Source organism: Vulpes lagopus, chromosome 17, assembly GCF_018345385.1.
Source record: "Vulpes lagopus strain Blue_001 chromosome 17, ASM1834538v1, whole genome shotgun sequence".
NCBI lineage: Eukaryota > Metazoa > Chordata > Mammalia > Carnivora > Canidae > Vulpes > Vulpes lagopus.
Window position 1 is genome coordinate 20,847,959 of NC_054840.1, and position 21,002 is coordinate 20,868,960.

At 38.2% G+C, this 21,002-nt stretch overlaps 1 protein-coding gene across 27 annotated transcripts in view; it reads right to left on the reverse strand.

Annotated features, from left to right (window-relative positions):
• TPRG1 (tumor protein p63 regulated 1) overlaps positions 1–21,002 on the reverse strand; it is a 287,018-nt gene that overhangs the window by 241,265 nt on the left and 24,751 nt on the right. For 6 of the 27 annotated variants that reach the window (XM_041731593.1, XM_041731598.1, XM_041731572.1 and 3 more), the window contains 2 exons: positions 10,405–10,680; positions 10,090–10,318 (listed from right to left, as the gene is read on the reverse strand). The exons of 18 other annotated variants lie outside the window; for them this stretch is intronic. The gene's annotated coding sequence lies outside the window, so the exon portion shown is untranslated. Of the gene's footprint in view, positions 1–10,089; positions 10,319–10,404; positions 10,681–19,686; positions 19,860–21,002 lie in introns of all 27 variants that reach the window. 3 more of the 27 variants (XM_041731574.1, XM_041731580.1, XM_041731576.1) reach the window with 2 other exon arrangements.

The following is a 21,002-nucleotide window of genomic DNA, read 5'->3' on the forward strand; positions in this document are numbered from 1 at the left end:
AGAAATGCCAATGTCACCGTGCCCTTCTCCAATTCAAAAGAGTGGGCGTCATAGAATTCCAGTGCCATTCCAACGCCGAAATTGAGGTGGTGAATGGCATGCTTTCAACATACACAAGCCAGTCCCCGGAGTCAGTTGTCGCCCAAAAAATTTCAATAGGCTAAGCGGAGGATTGACTTTGGTGACGGTCTGCTTCTTAGTAAATCAACAAATTGTTCTTTCATCTGGGGTGAAAATATGAAAAATAAAGAGAGCACTTAATGTCACAGAAGGTCAAATCCCATAAAGGGCCTGTGTGATACATCGTCCAGCCTTGTCATTTTAGCAGATGGAAAAACTGAGGCTCAGAAAGAAATTGCTTGCACACCAGGTCAGAAAGAAAGCCAGTGGAACTGTTGAGAGCCTCTAACAACCTGACACCCCTAATTCTCAGTCTTTGCAGCACCCCTTTTGTGCCCCTCCTAATCTGTACCATCTCCACATTTTCCCCTCAAAAATATAATCTTATTAGCATAAAATCTCAGACATCATTAGGTATTTTGTGCTTCAGATTTACCATATCTCTTAGTCTCTATTCAGTCTCTATCTGTTCTTTGCTCTGTTTTCTGAGCAGGCCCCATTTAATTCTGACCTTAGAAGCCAGGTGAAAATAGAAAGACCTTAGAGTTAGTATGTACCACAGAGGCATTCTCCTTTGCTTTACAAAATATTTACAGAATAAACAATGGGTGAACAGTATGCTCAGTGTCTCCAGCCACAAGTGGCAGTGGGAAGCAGGTCTATGCTGGCTTGTTTTAGCTGCCCCCATCATGTAGGTCTCTGGGCTTAGACCAGAGTTCCAGAACCAGTCCTGCTGGTGAGCTAACCATGTGTATCATGCAAGTAACTCTCCCTTTCTCTGGACATCAGTTTCCTTCCTCTCTAAAAAAGGTTCCTCCCAGCCTTACCAGAGTATGCAATTGTGTCCTGATGCTTTATCCAAATGCCTAAAGAAATTACTTTATTTTCTGTTTTGTTGCATGCTTTTCTTCAAGCAAGCCTGAGTTCCTTTTCACCAGAGATCTTCAGCATGCCCCAAGTAGCTGAGATATAATATAAAGAAGTCCTGGACACAGGGGCCAACTCTACTACCTGTTGGCCCAGTGATTTACAAAAACTCTCTGGGGCTCTACTTCCTTATGCACAGACATAAGATAATACTGTCCTCCCAAATCTTCATTCAAACTCCATTTTCCTTTATTGAAAATCTACAATACACCAGAGTTGGTGTGAGGTTTTTTGTTTTTTTTTTTAAGATTTTATTTATTTATTCATGATAGAGAGAGAGAGAGAGGCAGAGACACAGGCAGAGGGAGAAGCAGGCTCCATGCAGGGAGCCCGACATGGGACTTGATCCCAGGACTCCAGGATCATGCCCTGGACTGAAGGCAGGTGCTTAAACCACTGAGCCACCCAGGCGTGAGGTTTTTGAGACAACAGGTATCTAAGCAATCTATAAATTATGAAATACCTTAAAGATGGAAAATATTTCAAGATTTTTATTCACCTCTGACTTAGAACTTCCTATATGTCTAGCAGACATGGATAACTCAATGGGGGATAAAACACATGCTGAGATAGTAAAAAAATAAATAAATGCTACCAAAAAGCGGGGAATTGGCAAAGAAATTTATCCCTGGTAGTTCAAAAAATACATTCAAGTTGTCATTATGGGATAAAGGTCGTTTTCCTTTGACTTTCTGATACTTATTTCATGACTTGAGGTTTGTTGTGGTTGTTGTTTTTTCCAATTCTGAAAGATGAGATTAAAGCTTTGTGATGCTTATGGCTCCTTAAGGACTTAACCAAGCCTGATATCCAGCAGGTACTTAAATTCACTTTATGGAGCACCCCACTGGTTCAGAAACAGATCTCTAAGGCTGATGTCGATGACCCAGAAGGATCCCCTATGCTTAGGGGAAGGAAGTTGGTTTTTATATCAGGATCCAAAGTATTAGGCTTGAGATCTGTTTTATATCTAACACCCAATTTTATATCTAACTTTCAGCATCCTGAGAAAATAAATAACCTTCAGCACAAATGCACAAGGTGTGCATCCAAGGGCTTGGTACAGACCACAGCCCTTGCCTATTCTGCTGGGTCCGTTCTGCATTAGAAAGCTTTGGGAGAGTAAACTCAGATTGTCCAAAAGAGATTACACCACCCTCTGCCACCAGAGGGCCCCATCACCAGGTAATAGGGCAGAAAATCGCCAGCATCTGAGTGAATGACTCTAGGAAGCATCCATCTCCCCACCTGAATGTGGCAGTTGAAGCCCTGAGCACCTCACCCATGCCCTGTGTGTGGTTTGGGTTTGCTCCCTAATTAAGAACAGTAGTAGCCCCCAGATAATGGACGCTACATGACATATATCTTACCCAATCCTCACAACAGTCTTGTGAAGTGGCTAATAATTGCTTTCTCATTTTACAGGTAAAGAAACTGAGACTGATGGTGGTTAAGCAGTATGCCCAAACCACACAGCCAGAAAGAGAGAATGAGGAATTGAACGTGAGACTCTCTGATCTCAAAGTTCAAATCTGTAGCGAACCACATAGCTGTATTTTCCTTGGTAATGGGGGCAGCTTTTAGCTCACCATCTTGGGCCTTGCAGTAAGGTTAGGAAATATAAAGACCATGCTAAGTGAGAATCCATCCTGCAAAATGAGCCAATTTCTAGGGGTAGGTGAGCTTTTCCTTAAATAAGAGAGAGAGGAGCAGAGAAGGGAGAAAGGAAGAAAGAGGAAGTAGAAGGGCCTAGTGCTATCCTAAGATGGTTGTGCTGGTCTGCACTTCCAGTACTCTCCGAGCAGAGAGGTCCCAGCTCTAGCTGTAGCTGCTGCAGCCTAAAATTACAAGTCTGGGGAAGCCCAGACGTGTAGAGTTGTGTCCTGGGAAATAAGTCAGTCTAAGGAATAGTAGCCAAAGCGCAGCAGAGGTGCCTGCAACTGCCTCTGAGCTGGAGAGGAGGAATTGTACTGAGGACCACCAATGCCTTCCATTAGACTCATCAACTGGCTCAGTCCCTGGGGACCTGTGTTCAAATCCTGGGAAAGGAAACCCCAGGTAAGACCTGAATGGGGGGTTTTCACCCATTGTGTTCATGAGGCTTTGGAGTAAGGGTTTGCACCACCATGTGACCAGCAGAAGAGACAATAGCATAAAGGTGGGAGACATCGCATGTCTGTGATGATGTCCCCATCTCGCAGACTTCAGCAAGTGGAGCACCAGTATCAGCGGTGGTTGAAGCTGTTGCAGACAGGCATGCAGTGAGTGCTCTTAATGGTAGACAGAAGGGCATTTTGATTCCATTGGTAGATGCCAAGGGCTATATAGCCAACAGCAGGAAACAAAGCAATGCCCTGAGGTGGGATTCAGAGACCAAGAGAGAACCTCAAGAAAACCCTTTGTATAACTCCCTTGGCACCATTCATGGGGCACACTGGCAGCAGGGCAGGGATGAAACTACCAGGGAAACTGGCACTTTGACATCCAAGGCTGAGGAGGCATGTTTGTTCATCCACAGGGATACCTCTGGGGATACCTGAGAATAATTGGGGGGATGGTTAGAGAGGGGTAGAGATTCAATATTTCACTGTTTTCTTAAATATCTAGAGGAAGATTAAAGTCAATTTAATTTTTTTTAAAGTGAATTCATCTTCATTGAAATTCATTTCATTCATCCACCATAGTGAGAACATCCCAGAGAAGAGGAGATTGATAAGGAGCATGATTACTCACTTCATGAAGGAGGTGAGATCCAAGAGTTATAACCTGACCCCAGAGTAGCAGGGAGGCAGCTTTTCTGCCATAGCCTCTATCAGGAGGGGCTTACACAGCTTTCCTGAGGATGAAAAGATGTGTCCTAAAGTAATGGATCAATGGCCTGGTTCCAGCAGATTCTTGAGAATTGGATGTTTGTAGAGAGAATTCCATAGTGGGCTAGAGTTGTGTCAGTTGACTTCTTGGAAACTTCCAACTCTAATGCTCTGTGGTTCTTGGAGAAGGTTAAAAAGCTGGAAAGGAAGCTACCTGAGAATGCTCTCCTTTCTGAGGTGCCATCTGGATGAAGACAAAATTCACCTATTTCCCTGGCTTTCCAGAAATGACAGGAAGGCGAGTGAACATTCTCTCTTAATAACCTGGTGTTCAAAACTAGAGTTCTGCTAAAACTGGAAAGCCTTTTGGCTCTCGGTACATGTTTTAGCAGCCACAATCGTGTATGAAGCTGTTTTCCTTTCGCTATGCAGAGGGAAAGAGCAGAAGGGTCTCCAACTTGTATGGAGCCTCAATGACTCAACAATGTCATGGCTTTCTCTTTTTATTTTGCTGTCACTGGAACCTATATTTTATCACCTCCCCCTTGGATGAATTGTCCTCACTCTGTGATGATATCCGCTTTTTTAAATGTTCCACTGAATTCCTAACACTTTCGATGTATTTAACTTCCTAGACATTTTTCCTAACAAGGCCCTGAATATTTTAGAGCGTGCCAGGGAAGGGCCAGTATCTGAGCCTTGACAATTCCCTAGGACTGAAGTGGAATAGGACAATCACTGCTTCTTACTTAACCAAGATTCAGGCGGGAATACAACCCGCAGACGCAGAAAGCCAGCTCTAGCTTTATGATGGTCTGTTTCTCTCTGAGTGTTTTCATAGAGCAACATTTCTCTACCCAAATTTTCATACTCTGACTATCCTTGTGTGTGTCACTCATGACCCTGTGTTTCTCTAGGCTACAGACGCATGAGAGGAATTTCTGGGTCGTGGGATACACACGTATTCAATTTCCTGACAGATTGCCATCCAGAATGGCTCACCAGTTTACACTCCCCACAGCAGTGCATGAGGATTCCCCCTTCACCACATCTGTGCCAACAATATAACCATCTGAATTTCTCATTTTTATCAATCTGATGAGTGTAAGATGAGCCTCATTGTGGTTTTAATTTATATCCTTCTGACTGCTTGTGATGTTGGGGATCTCTTCACGAGCAAGTAGGTAATTTGGGTTTTCCCCTTCTGTGAATCGCCTATTCATATTCTTTGTTAATTCCTCTTTTTTTCCTTGTTGACTTGCAGGAATTGCCTAATTATTCTAGATATTAATCCCTTGTCAGTTTTAAGTGTTGTAATTATCTTCTCCCAGTCTGTCTCCCATCTGTTATCTTTATCTATGGTGTCCCTCATTGAGCAGAAATTCTTAATTTTTATGTAGCTAAATCCATTTTCCCAATTTAGTATGGACTTTTTTTGGGTACTGTTCAAGAAATCATTTCCCACCCAAAGTCACCAGAGTATTTTTCAACAATTCCTTACCAGTTTATAATCTATCTGTACATTTAAATGTTTAATACATTCAAATTTTTATCAATCCCATTTTTCTCCATTTGCTAAGCCAGTTAGACAATATTGTATTCTAAAATAAACTCTATCTTTCCTCCACTGATTTATTATGTCAATCTTTTACATTTGAGGATATGATATAATTTATAATCCAAACTGGGAGAAATTTCAGAGTAAAAGGTGATATTATGAGCATTTTGCTAGACCAAGAGGCATAAAGTTAGGGCTTTCCCAGACAAATTTGAATAGTTACCTTGATTTTATGCCGATCTATGGCCATTTAATCTGTTACATTATTCTATTTGTTTTTTATAGGCCATGTTGTTTTCTTTTATTGTTATACAGTAATACAGGTACGGCAAATATTCCCTTTTGCTCTTTTATTTCCAAAATATGGCTTTTGTTTTTCAATATCTATTTTAGACCTACTATTTCAAGTTTCTCTGCAGAAGTTCTGATTGGAATTCCACACACTATTTATTTAATTGGAGAAAATTTGACATTTTTAAATTGTTAACTTATCCCATCCATGAACATTGTTTATCTCTACATTTATTCAAATCTTTTCGTATGCCTTTTAGTACCGATATTAATTTCTCCAAAATCATCTTATATGCTTTTTGTTAGATTAATGTTTTTACATTTTAAAGTTTTAGTGGTACACTGTGAATGACAGATATATTTTATTTATTCCTGGTGAAAATATTACTGGTTGTTATAAGATCATCTTTTATCCAGAACTAGGATTCTACACCAGTATAACAGATTATGTTAGTTTCCATAAATGGGTATGTCTTCTGGTTTTTTTTTTCTTTCTGTATTTATTCTTCACTGTGTTTCTTGTTTTATAAAATATTCTCTAGCATTAAAGTTAACCAGTTGGTGACACAAGACTTTCTTGTCTTATATGAAATTTATCTAAAATTTCTTCCTTAAATATGATGCTTCCTGGCAAATTTTCATATACAACCTTTAACTAGTTAATCAGACTCTTTTCTATGTCTAACTTTATAAAAAACTTACAAGTAGGAACTGAATTTTATTTAATAATTTTCTATCTCGAATCAAGCATGTGATTGATTTCTTTATAAATCAATATATTGTTTTTCAAAAGGTAATGTAATTACCTCAGGGGTGCCTGAGTGGTTCAGTTGATTAAGCCTTTGACTCTTGATTTTTGGCTCAGGTCATGATCTCAGGGTCCAGGGATTAAGCCCCAGGGTGGGCTCTGCACTCAGGAAGTAAGTCTGCTTGAGGATTGCCTCTCTCTCTCCCTTTGCCCCCTCCCTGCTCACACATGCTCTCTTTCTCTCTCTCAAATGAATAAATCTTTAAAAAAAAAAAAAAGTAATTGTTGTAATTTGTGATGTAATAATTACTCTAGGATTTTCACATCTATGTTTATAAATAAAATTGGCCTAGGGATCCCTGGGTGGTGCAGCGGTTTGGCGCCTGTCTTTGGCTCAGGGCGCGATCCTGGAGACCTGGGATCAAGTCTCACGTCGGGCTCCGGGTGCATGGAGCCTGCTTCTCCCTCTGCCTGTGTCTCTGCCTCTCTCTCTCTCTCTCTCTGTGACTATCGTAAATAAATAATAATAATAAAATTTAATAAATAAAATTGGCCTATAATTTCTTTACAGATAACATTTTTATATACTCAAAGAATTAGTGTTAAACTAGACTCAGAAAATGACTTAATGATATAGAGAACTCAGTTTCTTTTATTCTTTCACTGTCTAGGAAAACCTGTAAAACATTATTTGTTTCTTTGTTTCTTTTTTTTTTTTTTTTAAGAAATCACTTATAAATTGTTTGGGCCTGAAATTTTGGTAAAGAGTAGAGTTTGGAATGAAGACTTTTCTAATAGTCATTGTAGTTTCTATTATGTTTTAAAATTTTGTTTTATTTTAAATTTCTTCTGATTCTGGTTTAAAAAATTATTGTTACATATTACAACAATCTGGGTTTATCAATTAATAAGTCTTTAGTAGCATTGGTTGTTTTTGTAATCTCCTTTATACCTATTATTATATAACTATAAATCAAACTTATGATTATACATCATTCATTACATCTATAGTAATAGCTTTGATTTTTCATTCTGTATTTTGTGAATATTCACCTTCTTTTACTTTTCTGTATTAGTTTTACCCATATTATTAGTTACCTATATATCTTATTCATCTTTCTGAAGAACCCAAATGTTTTTGTTTATACCCAACTATATATTGTTATTGTTCTTCATTTATTTTATCCCTTCTTTATTATTTCCTTCTTCCTCATTTGTTTGGGATAATGTTATACTCTTGCTGTTTTTCTTTAGTGAAAATCTTCTTTAATTTTTATTCCTACAGATGTATTTAAAACACCAAATTTCCATCTTAATGCTGTGGTTCATATTTTTTTATACCTTTGGTTCCTTTATGTGTTGGAATAAACAGTTTTCAAGGACCCTAGCTCCAGATATTAATTTACCTTTATTCCACCATAGTTTTGTGAGTTGTCACTTTATACATTTTGAACATACACTGATATGTTGGAAGCAGATATGTTTATGAATGACTGTTATACATTCTTGATCTGTTATTCATGTTATCAGTTCATTACACCTATATTTTCTCCTGATCATAATTGCTCTCCACTTCTAACTTGTTCAACTTTGAAATTGCTATTCTGTCTTAGATCATCAGATCATAGTATATTTTTTATGCCTTTAATTTTCATCTTCCCTTGTACTAAAAAAAAAAAAAAAAGGTACCTTGTATTGATCACATAAATGTGGATCTTATTTTTAATCCCACCATAAAAAAGTCTGGGGCTGGTGACTATAATCCATTTATATTTATTGTAATTACTACTTTGTTTACTACCACGGAATAGTTTTTTGTTTTGTTTACAAAATTTGTCCACATATTTTCCTCTCAATATAACTTTCATTGGATGGATCAATTTTTCCGGTTGCTTAAAAACTATACATTCTATTTTTAATATCCTGGGGTTATTCTTAAATTATCAAGATATATGCATATATTTAAAACACAAGCATTTAAAAAGTGAATCTATACCTATGTGTTTTCCTTAACTAGAGAAGTGCTTTAACATGTTCTCATGTACCTTTTACTTTCATCTGCACCTTCCCACATCTTGTTGGTATCATTAGTAATATAGTGCCTAGACTATTCTATACCTTTTTTATTTTATTAAGAGGGATAATGACATCACTAAGTTACTTGCTTAGTTGTCTCCAATATCCATTATCTCTTTTTCCTATAGTGATAGAGCCCCTGGCTTTTAGTTCAGCACAGGGTCATCCAAAATCAAGGCCATATTTCCCAGCCCCCTTTTCCACATGACCATGAAATAAAGTTCTGGCCAAAGATACGTGAGAAAAGATGTGTGCAATTTTTGGAACATATACTTAAAAAGTAAAGACATGACCTTGCTTTTCCTCCTACTTCGGCCACCTATGTGAGACATTTTGATCATCAATGAAAGAAACACCTTTAAGAGGGAAGATTAACAAGATATAAATAGCTAGGATTTTTTCTGGCAAGCTGGGGCAGCAAAACTCTACCACCAACCCTGGGCCACCTACCACTTAAATCTTACCTGACAGAGATAATTCATCCTTTGTGTATGCATTTTCTATGGCCCCTGTAACTAATGTTCACAACCTTCATGGCTTCAATAAATCTATTACAATTCAGTTTTGGAGGTCAGAAATCCTAAATTCAAGATTCAGACAGGGCTGTATTCCTTCTGGAGGCCCTAGGGATAGATTTGTTCCCCTGCCTTTTCCAACATCTAGAACTCACCTGCCTTCCTTAGGCCATGGTGCCTTTCTTGCATCACTCCAACCACTCATTCACTCATTAGGTCTCTGTCTTATAAGGATTTTTGTGATTACATTGCACCCAGATAACCCATGGTAATTTTCTTATCTTAGTATCTGTAACTTAATCACATCTGCAAAATCTTTTATACCATGTAAGAAAGTATATTCAGGACTTCCAAGATTAGGCTGGAGACATCTGTGGGAGGGTCATTATTCTACCTACAACATCTTATTTAAATGACTGTCACTTTGGTCAATTTTACACATAACTAGACCTAAATTCTAACATTACCTTATTTCACAAACTTCATTAGTTCCTTCTTATTCGTGCTTACCTTTATTATTTTTATTGCTTCTTTTCTTGTTGAGGCACTTCTTTCAAGGGTGCTTCCAAAGAAGTTCTTTGAGAAAGTCTTTTTAATATGTCATATACACTCTCTGCCTCCCCACTTCTTAAATAAAGGCTGCCTGAAATTTCCTCTTTTGGTCTCAATCCCCCCTCCACAGAGCCAGTCAACAAAGGTATTATTAAAGAAACCTGTCTTGTATATATTTCTATTTCAAAGGCCTAAAACAGTATCTAGAACACAGTATTCACTCAGTAAAAGTTTGGTGAAAGAGGCATGGAACTGCCTTTATATGTCAGTATAGCAAAAAGGGGAAAGCTAATAACATAATGAATATGGCAAGAAGGACACTAGAGAAAATGTTCATCTACCACTCAGTCTGGCATGTCTTGACTTCCAGATATGTCCATGTCTATATATCAAATTGGCTTGATATAAATAATGCATAAACATATATAATATCAACCATGCATCTATCAAATATATGTGTGCCATATATCCTATAAAGTTGATAAGAATTACCTTTTTAATTTGACAGGATTTTCAATGTTCCTTTTAACTTTTTATTGATTATTTTCTCCAGCAATTGGGGGTGCTGTCCTGGCATTGATGACAGGAGACCTCTAATATTATGGTTATAGGTACAGTCACTGGAGCCACATAGTCTGGGTTTCAGGTGCTGACTTTGTTTTTTATGCATTGTCTGATTTCAAGCAAATTACTCAACATTTCTGCGCCTTAGTTTCTTCAGCTGTAAAATGAGATGATGATGATAATACAAACTAATTCATAGGACTGATATGTAGATTAAATAATTAGTAAACATAAAGTACTTACATATTTCTAGCAAATAGTAAGCTCTGTACATGCTATTTTTAATGGCATTTATGAAGACTTCAATCAAGATTAAATGAGTGAATTAAATCTTCTTATACTTTATTGTGAAGCTTGTATGAGCAGCAGCAAGAAGAAATCCACGTCATCCCAAGAGAAATGGTTATAGAAGGTGATCTGCCACTAAGCCTTCTACATGCTTCTAGAAGTGTTCCAGCCCACTCGTGGGGTAGGGGCAGGATTGCAGTAACATTTCCAGCTCCTCTTTCACTTCTTCTCCTGCAAAGGGATAGCTGGTAAATACTTTTTAGGAATTTATTTGGGAGTAATGTTTGAGAGAAGGGGAGACTGAATTTGGCTTTAACTCAAAGCCAGATCAACCTGGATAGTAAGAATAAAAAAGTGATATTTTGATTCCTGAGTCTGGTGACTATTCAAACCTCACATAAGGAAGGGGTAAAATTGACACCTTATAGACAGTGTTGTCAGATAAGGGAGAGGATGCCCAGTTACATGTGAATTTAAAACTGGGTTTGAATTTGAATTTAAATTTAACTGGTGTTCACTTTGCTTTGTTTTGTTTTTACTTTTGTGTTGTGCTAATCTGACAATACTATTCAGAAACCCTAACCATCATCCCACCAAATTCCCTCATTTTATAGTGGGTAAACTATACCCACTGAAATGTTGAATGTGAAAATTTAGTGAAATAAATGATGAAATAAAATCTCCTACATCTAGCGACTGAGATCCAAGACTTAAACCCAGGCCTTCTGACTTCATAGGTGAAGCACAGAGAATGTCAGGAGTGTTCAATTAAAAAAGCAAGTGAAAAGGAAGGAAACATCTCTGGTTTCTACCCCCGACCCAGTTACATAAAAATATCTTTCTTAAATTTGTAATCTAGCTTCCAAGCCACTTTTGAAGTCCTATACTACATTATCTTTTTGTTGTTGTTCCTAAAATCATTAACCCATTAATTAAGATCGCGTGGGTTTGCTCTGGAAAAGCTGATTGAATTGCTTTTGTCTGTTCTACAATAAACGACAGCGCAGAGGCAGGTTGGCATTAATTACGTGAAAGCCCTATTCATCTCTATTGATGTTAGTTCACATGGAATGTTTTATAACATCAACATTTTATACTGTTTATTTCCTGTTCTTTTTATCAGAAGCAGCATCATCATAAAACATTGCACCTCTAAATGAACCACATTTCCACGTGCCTGTTTTCAGCTGTGGAAGTCACATCTCACACAAAAACTGATTCTCTTTTTTTCTCTTTGAACAAATCTAAATTTCAATAAAAAGGTATTATTTTCTCTGGCTCCCTTAGCACAGGATAGCAGACATTATCATATTAACAATTTCAGGATAGAAAAACAGGCTCAATTTTCATTGAACCTCTTCCCAAACCATTCAATTTACCTAAATTCTCACATTCAACCCACTAAATCACTTTGTTTTTTCATTGAAAACACTTAGTTCCATCTTCAATAGGAAATACACCATGATTAGGAACAAGGAGAAATTTAAATTAGTCTCCCTTGCTCCTCTATTCCAAGACACTAGATATTCTCCTTAAAATGCTTATCATAATCAGCACTGCAAGCAAGTTATTTATGTATGTGTCTGCCTTGTCTGATGGAATGGGAACTTGCTGTGGGCAGGGGCTATGTTGAACCCTAAGAAATACAGTAATAATACATTACTACGTATGTTTGGCATTTCTCTGTTTGAAGGGACAAATGATACGCTAACTACCATTAAATTATTAAGCTTACCACCCTAGAGGCAATGTACTCAGCACCTTACCTTCAGTACATCACTGTTGGTTGCAACCCTCTCAGAAATTCCTGGGTGAAACCAGCCCCCATATACAGAGGGCTGGGAAAGACCAAAGAAAAGAGGCAGGCCACTCCAGGTTGCTAGGTGGCAGTTTCAATAAGCAAAGCAATCTTATATATGAGGCTTGTTTGGGGCAGAAGCAAGATGACTGGATCCCCACATTCACCTACCAAATCTTAAAAGTTTACATAGATATGTCAACTGGGTCCCGCTGTGTATATCATGTAGGTGTTTCCCACACCACAGCACTATCTCAAGGCTATGTCTTTGGGACAGCTTCTGGGATGGGAAAAGGAAGTGGAACCCACATTCCAAGGACAAGAGAGGGGGTAAGAAGCATCTAATCACCAAGATCCAGCCCAGCAGTCAACTGGCAGTCACGCCTTTTCAGTGACCTTCCCCAACACTCACAACAATACTATGTAGTAAGTAATATCAGCATACCTCATTTAGAGGTACTTCTCCTGAGGTTTGAGGAGAGGGGTCATTAAAAACAGCTAGAAAATTCTAGAGTGGGGATTTAAATCTAGATCTGCATTGGAAGTCCCTTGTTTTTTCAGCCATTAGCTATAATGAATGAAGACCTTAGATGTGACAGACCATGATCCTAATCCTTCCTCACCCCTCACTTAATACCAAGGAATTCATAAGCAATGCTATGCTATGTATGCTATTCCAAGGGCAGAGGAAAGTGACCTAAGGCCTTAAAGAGGAGTTTACTAAGTGACACCATTGGTCATCTTCCAAGGCTTGATTATCTGGTTTCTCACTGTTTTCCTCATCTTTGCACAGTGAGCAATGTGAAGAATGTCTAAGTGTCTACCTCAAGTGCCAGTGTTCTATGGCAAGTAGGGCACTGGAATGAGGGTCAGGGACTTGGAGGCCTAGCCCTGACACTGATTTACCAGAGTTTCTTCATCTGTCGAGTCATGAGGTTAAACTACATAATCAAGCTTTCCTTCCAGCTGTTATATTCTTGTAAACCACTGGGATGTGAGCTTCCTGAGAAACCTAGCACCTGGAACATAGTAAGTTCTTAATAATAAATACTTTGATGACACGATGAAAAAATGAATAAACAACAAATATATGGCCCTTACTTCAGTTCCCAGGAATCATAAATAAGGTTTCCCTTCACTTCAAGGCATGAGAGAGGATGCAAGCTCACTGTTTGCAATGCTAGAGCTTTCAAGTCTTCTAACACACTTCCATCTGGCCCTGATTTTCCATTTTCCCAATTTGGAACAACTTTTCCTATTCATTGGAATCACTTCCTTTCTTATGTTTACAAAACAGATGATTTGGGGATTTTACATAATTCATCCTAAACACAGACTAACTCAAACTGAGTCCAAGTACCATCCACTAACAGCATGGAATATTGCATTAGATGTAAAAAACACCATTCTGTATGCCTTTGAGAACCTAGTGAAAAACTGCAACCTCATAATATTTTTAATCACAGTAGTGTTGCCCTTGTGGGCTTGTCCTGAATGTTCCAGGGCATGTGTTTATGTTCCTATGCAGAGTTTATCGTGTTTTGGTTCATTATAGTCTGGGTGTTCAAATGAATGCAGACATATGAGATTTTTAGCATAGTTTGACTTTCTATTTACATACCTTACTTAGTCCAGATGTAAACTTTTAGAACAGCTGTATCTTTTAAATGCAAAAGATTTATTGGTTACTTAAATGCATTCTGAATCCTGGTGGGGTATACTTCGGATTTCTTTTGGCAGGATCCGTGGAGGCAAAGTGGGGTAGGCTGAGCAAAAACCTAATTGTTTACAAAAGTAGGCCTGAGATATAAATGTAGGGGAAAATTACAGGATTCATTAAGACAAAAACTTATTTTAAAGTTGGTCAAGATAAAAAGAAAGTGATTTGGGATTTTTATCTAGTGCTTTCCCACCTTCATTCTATAAGCAAACAGTTTAACAGCATTGCATACCAGGTACTTTTCTAAGCACCTTATATATATTGACTCGTGTAAAATTCTTAACATTTCCATCAGCCATGTATCACTTACAAAGAAATAACTGCTTAGAGAAGTAAAGTCATTTGCCTAAAGTAATCCAGTTATGTAAGAGGCATAAATCAACTTTGAAACAAGACAACCTGACTTTGGAGTCAATGCTCTTAACAACCACACCATACCAAGCTGCCTCTGAAGTGCCCTTAATTATTTCAGTAGCCTTCTAACTGGCCTCCTTATTTCTTATCTTATATGCCCCACCTTCCAATCCATTCTTCACCAGCATGATCTGCTTATAGCGCATCTTTGACCTATGTCATTCCTCAGCTCAAAATTCTTCAGTGGCTCTCAGTTACCCTTCCAAATCAAGTGACATCCTTGTCTGGTTCTCCAAAGTTCCACAACTTTGTCTCAATCTACCTTTTCAACCTACATCCAAAATCTCACCCTCCACAAATCTTATGTTCCAGTTAAACTTAAACCTTGCCTGCAATTCCAAAAACATGGTTTTAATTATCCTGTATCTATGGTCCTGTCCACAGCAGAAATCCTCCCAATACCAAGGCTAATAGAAACTTCACCTTGTCCTTCGATATGCAAAAATCACAAACTCTGTTATGGACTGAATTACATCCCTCTAAAATCAGTATGTTGAAGCCCTAGCCCCCCAGTGTGACTATATGTGAAGATAGGAGGTAATTAAAGTTAAATGTGCTTCTAAACTCAATGTGGCCTGTGTTCTTACAGAAGAGGAAGAGACACCAGGGATACACATATGCAAAGGAAAGGTCATGTGAGGACAAAGCAAGAAGGCAGCTATTTGCAAACCAGGAAGAGAGGTCTTACCAGAAGCCAATCCTGCTGGTACCTTGATCTTAGACTTTCGGCTTCCAGAACTTTACAAAAATAAATTTCTGCTGTTGAATCCATTCAGCCTGAGGAATTATGTATGGCAGCCTGAGTAGGCTAATATACCCTCCTTTGTTCTTTAGGGCAGGGATTCTCAATGTTGTGTTCAATGACTAGTTTTGAGCCCTTTAAATTTAGTAATGCACTAACATGGGACTAAAAAACTGGGGGCAAAAACCCTCTGAAAAAAACACTATTAATGAGAATACGATCACTTCTGAGGAAAAATAATGCCTCTCAATGTTTATATATCACTCATGATTATTGCACTTTTTCTGGGTCATTATACAGTACTGTGTTTTTTTTTTTTATAGACATGTTAACTGATCTGATAGTGCTTTCTTAAATACTTAAAAGACCACATTCTTGTTCTTGTTTTAGAGAACACTCCAGAAAACAAACATAGGTTTGATTATGCTGTCTCTTCCCTCTCACAGTCAGTAAGTTACTCCCTGCCTTTACTCTTATATCAGGAAAGATATCTACCATCACAGTGTGTACAGTCATACCATATTTTAGTTTAATATACTGTCCACATTTCATCAGCATCCCTGAGAAGGCACAGCAGTAAGTCAGTGGAAAATTATTCACTTGGGCTATAACCATCTGAGAGTCAAAGGACAACACTACAGGTAAGTAATTATTAAATTTATTTCTGTTGTCAAAGAACTTTGCATCAATCAATGAACAGAGAAAATGGACCAGAAAGTATTGGGAATTAACAGAAAAGATTACAAGGTGATTTTAGTTTAGTTTTTTTTTTTAATGTTTTTCTTCTGCATTAAAAAAATTTTTTTTCCAAATTTTCTCTGGCGATTATCACTTTTAGAATCAAAGGGGAAAAAATAAAGAAATTCTCACTGAATAGAATCTCTATCCGGTCTCCCAGGTCCCTCCTAATAGGGTCTCAATTGATCTACCTTCCCTAATTACCACCATTCTTGTCCTCCTTCTTGGTCATCATTTACATTCACTAGACCAATGTCCTTTCCCTCAGGTCAGTCAAATAAATTAACTATATTAATGTGAGCTAATGAGTTAATAGGGTTAAGTGCTCTACAACTCTATTTAACATATTTGAATTTCAATCATACCTTCAGAAAACACTCCCAAAATGTGGACTCTTTAACCCTGGAGCTAGCCAGTGGTCCATGAAAGTGTGGGCGGGGCTAGACCAGCCTTCCAGTCACAAACCAAAATGTGGTCACTGATTCAGTAGCCCTACTTTATACTGGAGTAAATAATTAGTCCTGTGGCAGCAAATGGACAGCCACAGCCCTGTGCCAAATTGCTAAGCCATAGTTTATTCTCACACCTCTCTCTTAACCACCTTGGCTGATCCATTCACTCTCAATCTGGAAAAGTCAAGAGTCCTTAGAGAAAAGAAAGTATTTAGATACCTATACCTTAGGTATAAGGTATAATACTGAAGAGCTATTTAAATAAAGAGAGATTTTGTTTTGTTTTATTTTTTATTTACTTAGCACATCTTAAATTCCAAATGGACTTGCATAATGACTGTTCCCTTTCCCATGTCCATTTGATACGTCCCAGGGTCCATAAATGGCAATCCATTGTACATGGAACAAGAACAATCTCTGACTGGAAAGAAAAAACAAAACAAAACAAAACAAAATAAGAATGCCATTACTTTAAAACCTCCCAGGCATCCTCCTACCCTAAGAAAGACAGTAAAAATTCTTGCTTTGGAAGGAAGAAAGCATAGCATACTAATTAATTTCTGATTGAGACATTCTACTAATTAGTTAAAATAGTGCCAGAGCTTGGGTTAGAACTGCATTTCAGAAACTCAGGCCAGCATTATTTCCACTACATTAATGATTCTCAACCTTGGCTGCACACTGAAATCACCTACAAAGCTTTAATAATTACTGATGTCCAGTCACACCCCAAGAGATTCTGATTTAATTGGTCTTATGGCCTGTGTATCCAGAGCTTTAAAAGATTCCCAGGTGATTCTAATATGCAGCCAAGCTTGCAAACCACTGATCACAGAGTACTGCCTCTCCTAGTAACTAATGGCCAACCAGATAGGTCTTGTGGACAGTGAATAAAGAAGTACATGGCACTCACATGATTCACCCCAGCTTCCCCTCTCTGGTCCCTCTCCCTACTCACGTATGTGCGTATATACACTTAGCATAATGAGTTGCTTATTTAACTGATGGCTGCTGTCTCTGTCTAGACCAGAATTCTTTAAATATTTTTCTAAAGAGCTGTATAGTAAATATTTTAGACATTTCAAGTCATACAGTCTCTGTAGCAACTATTCAGCTGTGTCATTATAGCAAGAAAACAGAAAACCATAGGAAATATGTAAGTAACGGATATGGCTATAGTCCAGTAAAACTGTATTTGTGAAAACAAGCACCCAGCCCTCGGGCTATAGTTTGCTGACCCTTTGTTTAGAGTCTCTAAGGCATATACAGCAATTACTACATTTTTTTTTTCAAACTGGGACTACAGTGACTCTGATGCCAGTTGCCTTCAAACTCCATTGTACTGTTAGGGTGTTTTTGCCTGCCTAAAGGAAAGACTTTCTACAGAATTGTTCTCCTCTGCCTGTGCCTGCTGTTGAGTAGAGCCACTCTTTCAGGGCAGAGGCCGTGGTACTCCCCAAAAGTCCATATCCACATATGTGCAGTACCTCCCTGATATCCCAACAGAGAAGTCTGTCCCTCTCGACACCTCCAGCTCCTTCTCTGTACATATATTGATTGCATTACTTGTCACTTTTCATACTACTCTTTTGCATGTTCTATTTCCCTTTCTAGATCGTAAGCAACTGGAGGATAGTTACTGTAACTAACACTACTACTAATTATTATTACTATCATCTGCAGACATAGGGTGCTTTGCAGCTCATAGTCACTTTCACATTCAATAGGCCCTTTGATTAAAACACCCCCCTGGGAGAGGAGTAGAGTCATGATGATCATCACTGTTAAGATGAGAAAACTGAGACTCAGCAAGATTACTGAGCATTAAGAAGCAAAGTCTACACTTGAATCAAGATTTTGTGATAGCAAGCAGATGTGTTTAATGCAGAAAACTGCATATGGAGTCAGAGAACTATATTCAAATTCATTTGGTAGTGGCTATGAAAATAAAAAACAACACACTGGCATTCATTGTAAATGTCAAGGCCAAAGAGCACCACATTAAACAATCTGTGAAGGAGCTCTATGACCTTGGTGTGGCCAACATCAACTCCCTCCCTGATGAGGCCTGATAGAAAAAGGCATATGTTTGACTTGCTTCCATGCTGCATTGGATACTGGCAATAAAATTGGGATCATCTAAATTGTATCCTGTTGGCGAATTCTAAATATAAATATTTTTAAAATAAAAAAAAATTCAGTTGGTAGTTTTGTAATCTTGAACAGCTCAGAATTTTTGTTTCTTAAACTACAAAAATATGGACACCAGTACATACTTACCTTTAGGAGTTATTCTGAGAGTTACAGACAATCTGACTAATATTTCTGGTATTACTAAGTGGCTAATACTGACAGCTCCCATTACTATTATTATTAATACTATTATTATTAACATCACTACTATTAATTCTGCTAATTATTCAGAATTCTTTCCATTTTGCACATGGTTCCATTCACTGTTACATGTTTCATTGTATTTAGTACGGTGCCTTTAATTTGACAGATGCTTAATTAATGCCGAACAAATGTAATCAAGTAGTTTACTAATGGTTTTGTTATATAGACCTATATTTACAAGCTCGTTCCACTATAAACCTTTAAAATTTCCCCAAAGTCAGATGACTCACTTTTAAAAAGACAATATATAAAAAGAATTTCCTTCTCAACTCAAGGAATTTCCTTAGCCAAGTATACATGCCCAGAAACACTTTACTTAACCACCTAAAAAAAAAAAAAAAAATGGAACATAATCCCTAGCTGATTTTCTTATAGAATCATTAATGCTTAAAAGTTAATAAAAGCAAAGCTGTCAGCAGAATTTTCTAGAGTAGTAGATGCTCAACTTTGGCTGAATCATCAGTAAAAATGATATTTTCTTTTGACTTACAATTTTTCTTGGAAGACATGCCAAAACACTCCTGGAGAGCTCTGGAAAGGGTCAAAAGTTCAGAGATACCTCATTCAAGTACCCCAATCACTTCTCATCTGCCCCACTGGGAAATCAGTGAATTGATTAATTAGAACATATTGAACCCCCACTATGTATCAGGCACTTTGCTGGGCACTGAGGTGGTGAAAGAAGCAAAAGATATGATATATGAGTTCAAGCAGTTTATGATCTAATGAGTAAGAACAGATGTACATTTCTGAAATAGACTCTGTAAAGTACACTCTAAGGTGCTGGCTTAAAATTCCAGAGAGAGAGCAGTATGGGCCAGGAAAGGAACAGAAAACTTCTGAGAGCAAATGCCCGGCTCCAGACTTCTAGTGGTACAAGTACTTGTACTGAGTACTGGCATACCACTAGATAGCCAGTACTTGAATGCCTGACATTCAGGCAGGTAATGGCTGGAAGGATAGGAAGAGGCTTTACCAGCTGAGATCTGAAGAGCAAGTTCCTGAAGAGTTCTGCTCTAGGCTGTCACTCAGGGATCCATGCAATCCTGTGACTCCCTCCTCTTCAAGTCTTTGGGGTCTGCACCGTTCAGTCAGAGGATGAGTGCCAAGACAGTAAGAATCACATGAGGAAGGTTTCTATGAGAAAACCTGAAAATAGGCATATCACTTCTGTTCTTTCATTAGTCAAAACTCAGTCATGTGGTCACTCTGAACCACAGGAAAGACAAGAAAAATGTAGTCTACCTGTATGCTTAGGAGGAAGAGAATAAATTGATATTAAGAGCACTAGCCATGTCTTCCACAGTGTACCATTCTGGCCACCAAACTTCTGGTTCACTCTTCTTCAGCATATTGAACACACTTATATCCTCCCTTTGGATAGGGACTAAGTCCCACAACACAAAGTCCCATCCAGTAACTGCACCAAACTCAAAGTCCAGCATGTCTGAATCCGTCCTCTCTGTCTGATCTGAATCTATCTCCTTATGGTCCACTGATCTAGGAGATACATGGAATATTTAATTGTGTAATGATGAAGGATTACCAAAATAGAAATACTTCAGCAGAAAAGGGAAGGATGGGAGATACACAGAAGTGATTGTCCATAGCAATTACTAAATCCCACTAGGAAGGCATTTTGAAGGCCTTTTAAAAGAGTTTACTTATTTATTGATAAGAGACACACAGAGAGAGGCAGAGACACAGGCAGAGGGAGAAGCAGGTTCCATGCAGGAAGCCTGACGTGGGACTCAATCCCGGGACTCCGGGATCATGCCGTGAGCCAAAGGCAGGCGCTCAACCTCTGAGCCACCCAGGCATCCCTTGAAGGCCCTTTAAAATGGGAATAGGGAAGATTAATTGACTGGACATTGATGCTGTCCTTGGGAGGAGCTCCCCTGTCCATTTGTTGCTATAGCCACTTGCTCCCTCCTTGGGAAGACTTTCCTTATCCACTATCCTCTGTGGTCACATCTAAAGTGAATGTTTGTGCTTTTTCGGAGCAGTCAGATTTCACAGCAAACATTTTGCTGATCCAAATATGAGGAACTGAAGAAAACAGAAAAGCATTTTCAGTCCTGGGTCATGGTTTCCTTGATGTGACAATGCATTAGAAAATTTGGTGGATTTATGATCTATTTCCTTCTTGTCAGTTTCTCATGCAAATACACACAAAGTCTTTCCTAGATAGAGGAGAGCATGAATATTGGTAAGCATTACTGGTTTCTGCTATAATTACCCACTGTACAAAAAGGGGGAGAAATAAGTATATGCATTTATATTTGCTTGTCA